The sequence below is a fragment of the Leucoraja erinacea genome, chromosome 22 (assembly GCF_028641065.1).
Source record: "Leucoraja erinacea ecotype New England chromosome 22, Leri_hhj_1, whole genome shotgun sequence".
Lineage (NCBI taxonomy): Eukaryota > Metazoa > Chordata > Chondrichthyes > Rajiformes > Rajidae > Leucoraja > Leucoraja erinaceus.
The window spans coordinates 31,938,044-31,946,396 of NC_073398.1; the positions used below are offsets into that span (position 1 = coordinate 31,938,044).

The window sequence follows — 8,353 nt, forward strand, 5'->3', positions numbered from 1 at the left end:
GCTAAGGCATCAATTGCATTCGAAACAAAGAGTTATAAATTTCTGGATGTTAGAGGAATCAAGGGAAGAGAGCAGGAAAATGGATGTATAGACAATCACTTAATTTATAGAGCCATGGAGCAGACGTGAGAAGAATTCGCTGCTTAAAAAAAAACTTTTTGTTGGAATTTGTTTTGATTACAGTGACCTTGAACCAACTGGGTTTTGTTTAAAAAAAAAAAAAAAAAAAAAAGCCCTGGTCACAGATATCTGGCGGCGAAGGAAATCTACTGCCCAAATCTGCACAGGGCCAGATGTGACCAGATCATTGACAACATTGAATCTTGTCTGCTCTCCAAAGCAGCCGGATCAGGAATCCAGTTATACTCCGGCAATGCCTTCAAAAGGACTGTAACAGTTCAAAGAAATTCACCACTATCCCCTCAAATTGTGGGGTAACATAGTAACATGAATGGTAAATTGGCCAACAGAAAACAGATGAATTTAAAGCTTTATCCTAACGTTGTTTCTAATGATGTATTAAACATCTTGGCTTTAGCAAAACAACAACGACTGGCTTTTAAATATGGCCAGGCCACTCCATGAGAACATTATCAAACAGCAAGTAACAATGAGCTACAAAAAACAAGTTTATTGTCAAATGCATAAATATGGTGAGGGAGGTAGGTATACATCGATTGAAAATCTTGCTTGCAACTGTGTCACTGGCTCATTGACCTGGACATCACACAAAAAATATAAATTATGCATAAATTCCACACAAATTACACATGACAGTGAAAAAAGACAAGACCTTGGTGTACAACACAATTAGAAAACAAGAACTTGACAATTTATTTGGTGATCCACTGTGTTCTGTTGGCACAGTAGACTAATGCATTTAATTGGCTTAAAAACACACTGGAGAAACTCAGTGGGTCAGGCAGCATCTCTGGAGAACAAATTCACTTTGTTTTTGCAGGGGATCATATTGGATGTCAGCAAGAAATGGAATGGTTAACGCACTAAAGAAGATAAAATCTGATTTAGACAATAGACAATAGGTGCAGGAATAGGCCATTCGGCCCTTCGAGCCAGCAACGCCATTCACTGTAATCATGGCTGATCATCCCCAACCGTTTCTGCCTTCTTGCCATATCTCTCTTGAAAGCATCCAGAGTATTGACCTCCACTGCCTTCTGACGCAGAGAATTCCACAGATTCACAACCCTCTGTGTGATAAGGTTTTTCCTCATCTCCGTTCTAAATGGCTTACCCCTTATTCTTAAAGTGTGGCCCCTGGTTCTGGACTCCCCCAACATCGGGACCATGTTTCCTGCCTCTAGCATGTTCAAACCCTCAATCTTATACGTTTCAATAAGATCTCCTCTCATCCTTCTAAATTCCAGAGTATACAAGCCCAGCCGCTCCATTCTATCAACATATGACAGTCCCAACAAGCCGGGAATTAACCTCGTGAACCTAAGCTGCACTCTGAACATAACTTTCTGAAGAAGGGTCTCGACTGAGTTACTCCAGCTTTTTGTGTCTATCTTCGGTTTAAACCAGCATCTGCATGTCCTTCCTAGACATATCTTTTACATGTTTTTTTCCCCCAGTAACATCAGGAAGCCCCAAGGAACAATCACTGAAAGGTAGTTTTAAATTTTCCTCCTGGTTTCTTAGCTCAGTCAATTGATAACTGACCTGCTGAATGAACTGCTGATGCTGGAAAATCGAAGGTAGGCAAAAATGCTGGAGAAACTCGGCAGGTGAGGCAGCATAAATGGAACGAAGGAAATAGGCGACGTTTCGGGTCGAGACGCTTCTTCAGACTGAAGAAGGGTCTCGACCCGAAACGTCGTCTATTTCCTTTGCCCCATGGTCTGTTGGCAGACTAATTTCCCTCTTGGGATAAATAAAGATTGTATCGTATAAGCAGTTCTACTACATGGGAACAACCTTGTGCCCACTCTGCCTGTTCCTTTTGCCTGTAAAAATAAATTGTATTCACTGTTGAGTGTGAAGCTTGGGTGAGATCCATATTGCAGCAAACAGCGAAACGTGGCACAGATCAGCAGAAGTCTACTGTTGAACCGAGAGAATGCACACTATTGACCTTCATGGACCAATAATCTAGGCTATGTCTTAGGTTGCATGAGGTCACAGATCTGATAGAAGATAGAACATGGAACATTACACAATAGGAACAAGCACTTCAGCTCAAATCCTCATGCTGAACATGGTGCCTACTTAAACTAATCTCCTCTAGCTGCATGTGATCCATATCCCTCCATAACATGCATATCCATGCGCTAATCTAAACACATCTTAATAATTACTCTTGTACCTGCCTCTATTGCCACACCTGACAGCACGTTCCAGTCACCCACCACTCTCTGTGTAAAAAACCTATCGCGCACATCTCATTTAAACTTTGTCCATCTCACCTTAAAGCTATATCCTCTAATCTTTGATATTTCTACCCTGTGATAAAGGTTCTGATAGTCTACCTAATCTATGCCTCAGTAAGGACAAAGTATGTAGTTAGAGTACTAGCTCTAGAATCATGACACTGCAGATGCTGGAATTTAAAATAAAGACAGAACATGCTGAAATAGGCCATGCAGCATTTGTAGAAGGAGAAACAATGTCAAAGACCCTTCGTCAGACCTGACCTGTTGAATATTTCCAGCATTTTCTGTTTATATTTCAGTGAAAGCTGCCTGTTCTCTGAATAAATAGGAATTTGTTTCTTGGATAATGGAAGCTGCAAATCAACATTCCAAAAGAGTTTTAGGTATTTAAACACAAAAAATGAGTAAACACTTTACACAGTACACAGTCTGAAGAAGAGTCTCGACCCGAAACGTCACCTATTCCTTCGCATCCTATAGATGCTGCCTCACCCGCTGAGTTTCTCCAGCATTTTTGTCTACCTTAGATTTTTCCAGCATCTGCAGTTCTTCCTTAAACACAGTTACACATAGTCATTACAGATTTGAACTTCTGAGTTGGCCAGCTTGACTTCCTAGAAGTTGCATTAATCCAAAAATGTTGTACTGCTTCCTGAAACTGATAACCAGGCAGCTTCCAAATTTGACTCAATACTAATGTGTGACCCTATCATGATTCAGTATCAACATCAGCAATAGATGTCATCGTACACAGATCTGTCCTACACAGATCTGTCCCTGGCTGGTGGTCATTTTGATACTTCTGACATGAAGTCCAATGTAAACTAAACATCTTTTTGGACTATAGATTGCTTCACTGAGTTTTCTGCTTGCTCACTGGCCTGGTGATTCTGGCTATCTCACTCAGTCGAGATTAATTTCCTTCCTCTTAATTCTTCACCTTTTACTTCAATTACCGTTTCTCAGCTTGGAAGCCCTAAATAAGGCTCGTGCTAAAGCTTAATTACATGTGAGCAGGATATGCATAATCAGCTCAGTTGGAGCAAATCCAACGGTAGAGTTTTGAGTCCTGTGGTATTTAAACAGGAAGTTAGCAAACTAATAATACGACAACATGGAGACAAGAGGGGGCAGTCGATGGTGGAATCTGGAGCAACAAGCAGGAACTCAGCTGGTTGAGCAACACCTGTGGATGGAAGGAAACAGTCGATTTTATTTTGGGCCGAGACCCTGCATCAGGGATGAGAGAGGTCAATCTACACTTCACTCTGCCTCAGCAAGACTGCAAGCATAATCAAGGACCAGTCTCAACCTGGTCACTCCCTACACATTCTATGAAAGCCCATGGGAGAAAGGGGGTTGAGGAGGATTAAAATGGATCAAGGGGGGCGAGCATATGGGAAAAAGACCAGAAATTGATTAGACCAGGGGAGGATCGGAAAGTGAGAGAGAGTCAAGCATCAAGAGTGTTTGTAGTTAGAAGGAATGGGAGACATTTTGGGTCGAGACCCTTCTTTCCCTCTTTCCTGACTTTCAGTCGGAGGAAGGGTCTTGACCTGAATCTGCAGTTCCTTCCTACACATCAAGAGTGTTTCATTGCCGAAACTGAAGAATGACATTTTTACTAGCAGCAGAACAACAGGTTTGTAAATAATACTCAATTGATAACATAATAAGCAAACCAAAAAAAGTTCAAAAAATAAATAAACCCCAATATTATTACAAAGCAAAATAAAAGCCCTAAGTCCCTAGTTCAACCTAGACTGTTTGTAGTTTGTAGAGTTCAAAAGTTGGAACTTTTATAATTCAATCAGCAACAAACCAAAAATCAGTGCTGTAAAGATTAGCCCTGAATAATAAAGCTCAGCTCAATTGGAGATAAGACCTTACAAACAGTTAGAAAATCCTTCATTGTTGTTCTTTCCCGTTATCACAGTGAGGGTCAACCTCTTAGTTCTTTGAGCAAATCTTTGTTTTTCTCCTCTTGTGACATGGTACTTGTTAGAATAAAAGCCTCATGCCAGAATTTGTTAAATTGCTAAATGGTCAAAAACAAAGAAGATTAGATGAGTGAGGTTTAAATTAGCTGATGTGAGATCAGCTGTCCAACAGATGGCTGCACATATGCCTATCATGTCACTTATATTCACTTCAACTATCATGTTTCTTCTTCATCTTCTTAGACAATCACTTGGGATTGAGGATGTCTTGCTTCTATCCACTTTGTGGGACATGAGGCGGCCAATGAAGCTAATATCAGAATGGGGATTATTCCAACGATGAGTCATGAGAGTAGTTTGCAACTTCTGTTGGTTGCACTGGGAATCTGTGGGCTCCCAATAAATAGGCTTGAGCATTGTCTGAAGAAGAGTCTCGACCTGAAACCTGAGTCTGAAGAAGGGTCTCGACCTGAAACGTCGCACATTCCTTCTCTCCAGAGATGCTGCCTGTCCCGCTGAGTTACTCCAGCATTTTGTGTCTATATTAGATAGTCTTGAGGTTCTGAAACCCATCTGTAAATGGAGTGGAAGCAAGTCATCCCTAGAAACTGCCTAGAATAAAGAATGAATATGAAGTGAACATGGAAGAAATAATAGGCATAAAATATGGAAACAACTGGTAGACAGCTGATTATACTTCTGCTAATGTTAACGCTCACTCGTTTTTTTTGGCCATTTAGCAATAAAACAATAATGGAGGCTTTATTCTAAAAGGGATAGACAATAAACAATAGACAGGTGCAGGAGCAGGCCATTTGGCCCTTCAAGCCAGCACCGCCATTCAATATGATCATCCCCAATCAGTATCCCGTTCCTGCCACAAGAAGTGCCACAAAAGTGCTCCTGCCACGATCATGTCACAAGAAGAGAAAAATAAAGATTTGCTCAAAGAATCCAGAGATTGATCCTTGCTGAGATATAATGAAGGATTAAAAAATATATATATTATAAGGTTTTATGTTAAATTCTATAGTGGTGTGTTTATCTTATTTGTGTGCTGCATGGTAACTCAAATTTCACTGCACCAATTGATGTATGTGACAATAAATGTCATTTGTCCTTGTCCTTATTAAGGGGAGGAACTTTTTCACACCTGAGAGTGATCAGAAAGGTGGTGCTGGTGCTTATTGACAAATTTTAACCCTGCTCCAAACACATCAATGCTACGGCCAAGAAAGGTCATAAGAAATAGGAGTAAAATTAGGCCATTTGGCCCATTAAGTCTACTCTGCCATTCAATCATAGCAGATCTAGCTTTCCCTCCTAACCCCATTCTCCTGCCTTCTCCCCATAACCTCTGACACCAGTACTAATCCAGAATCTATCTATCTCTGCCTTAATAATAGCCACTGACTTGGCCTCTACAGCCTTCTGTGGCAAAGAATTCCACAGATTCACAACCCTCTGACTGAAGAAATTTCTCCTCAATTTCCTAAAAGAACGTCCTTTAATTCTGAGGCTATGACCTCTGGTCCTAGACTCTCCCACTAATGGAAACATCCTCTGCACATCCACCCTATACAGGCCTTTCACTATTCTGTATGTTTCAATGAGGTCACCCCTCATTCTTCTAAACTCCAGCGAGTACAGGCCCAGTGGTGGCAAACGGTCATCATAGGTTAACCTACTCATTCCTAGGATCATTCTTCTAAACCTCCCCAGGACCTTCTCCAGAGCCAGCACATCCTTCCTCAGATATGATGCCCAAAATTGCTCACACTATTCCAAATCTGGCCTTACCAGCGCCTTATAGAGCCTTAATATTACATCCCTGTTTTTGTATGCCAGTATTGAGTTAGCATTGAGAAAGCACAACAACACATCGACATACTGGAAGTCTATGGAATTTTGGCTTGTCTCCAATAAATCTTACCGATTTCTACAGATCCTATTGGCGTGCATCACAACTTAGTATGGCAACTGCTCTGGCCACTATTGCAAGAAATTGCGGAGCGTTGTGGAAGCAGCCTCATCCATTACGCAAACCAGCCTCGCCATCCATCGATTCCATCTACACACTGTCACAAAGCAGCCAATATTGTCAAGGATGTCCCGATACTATTGTATTAAAGCACGTACCACTGAGAGAGTCAAGACATTGTGAGTCGGACGGCCTGTCCCTCTGCTGTACTGCCCCATATTCTATGCTTCCTTTTTCTTTTTGAACCACCTGTTTCAAAACAATGTTTCTCACGTATCTCAGTAAAAATTAGACAAAATTAAACCAATAACTTGTGGCTCTTGCCTGTTGCATTGCAGTGGAAGTAAGACCCAGATTGAGTCAAAACTTCAGAAAGGATCAAAAGAGAGGACAGGCGACAAAAATAATTTCCACTTATGTAAGACAGTTAACAAAAATATCCAAAGGCATTCCTTGAAAAAATTATCCAAAATTCATTCTAGTCTTCATAAGAAGATATTAAATAAATGAGCATGAGCTTAGTCAAACAAGATATTTTAGAATTGTGAAGAAGGGTTTCGGCCCGAAAAGTTGCCTATTTCCTTCGCTCCATTGATGCTGCTGCACCCACTGAGTTTCTCCAGCATTTTTGTCTACCTTCGATTTTCCAGCATCTGCAGTTCTTTCTTAAATAAAATATTTTAGAAAAAGGGCTCGTCCAAAGTTGTTGTTAAGTCTGGATAATAAGAATCAATGGATATGGGATAGGGCAGGGAAATGTTGAGAATGAAGATATGGACAAATGGTGGAACAGGCTTGAATAACAGGCATGAAATGGAGGAGCAGGCTCCAATTTTATATGTTCTTATGTTATTTGGTCTCAACAGCAGTGGCTCAGCACTTCAACTCCCCCTCCCATTCCCAATCCGACCTCTCTGTCCTGGGTCTCCTCCATTGCCACAGTGAGCAACATCGGAAATTGGAGGAACAGCACCTCATATTCCGCTTGGGGAGCCTGCATCTGGCGGGCATGAACATTGAATTCTCCCAATTTTGTTAGCCCTTGCTGTCTCCTCCCCTTCCTTAGCCCTCGAGCTGTCTCCTCCCATCCCCAGCCCTCAGGCTCCTCCTCCTCCTTTTTTCCTCTCCCCGCCAACCCCTATCAGTCTGAAGAAGGGTTTCGGCCCGAAACGTTACCTATTTCCTTCACTCCATAGATGCTGCTGCACCCGCTGAGTTTCTCCAGCATTTTTGTGTACCTGCAAAAGATAAGATGTAGACGATGCTTTGACTAAGCTAGTGGCTGTGGAGATAGACACAAAAAGCTGGAGTAACTCGGTGGGACAGGCAGCATCTCTGGAGAGATGGATTGGGGAACGCTTCTTCAGTGGTAATGGAGGATTGAAACCCTTCTTCAGTGGTAATGGAGGATAGAAGGAGGAAGTATTGTCAATTAGAGCATTGGAGTAGTGAGTTTGGAGATGAAAGAAGCAAAGAAAGGGGTCAATGGTATGTGAGGAAGCCAATGTTTAGAAAGTAAAGGTAGCTGGTTGACCTGACGTGTAATCTAAAAGTGATGACAGGAGGCGAATATTATGAGCAGTTTGGTTCCGCTTACAATAATAGCTTGAGAAGGGAGTAGAAAAAGGTGCCAAATGGTTAAATGATAATTGATCCTGAAAGAAATGATGGTTTATTAAGCTGCATCACTATATTTGTTTTTTTACCACGAGAGGATAGATTGGGTAGGTGCACAGAATCTCTTGTTCAGAGTAGGGGACATAGGTTCAAGGTGAAGGGGAAAAGATGTAATAGGAATCTGAGGGGTAACTTTTTCACACAAAGAATGGTGTATGGAACAAGCTGCCAGATGAGGTAGTTGAGGCAGGGACTATCCTAACGATTAAGAAACAGTTAGACAGGTACATGGGTAGGACCAGTTTGGAAGGATATGGACCAAGCACAGGCAGGTGAGACTAGTGGAGCTGGGACATATTGGCCAGTGTGCGTAAGTTGGGCCGAAGGGCCTGTTTCCACACTGTATCACTCTATGACTA

At 41.7% G+C, this 8,353-nt stretch overlaps 1 long non-coding RNA gene across 1 annotated transcript; it reads right to left on the bottom strand.

The window, feature by feature from the left end:
• Nucleotides 1–616: 616 nt before the first annotated feature.
• On the bottom strand, nt 617–6,698 carry LOC129707935 (uncharacterized). Its single transcript, XR_008725257.1, has 2 exons — nt 6,270–6,698; nt 617–717 (listed from the first exon to the last, which is right to left on the bottom strand). It is a non-coding gene; the product is annotated as an uncharacterized LOC129707935 (long non-coding RNA).
• Nucleotides 6,699–8,353: the final 1,655 nt, after the last annotated feature.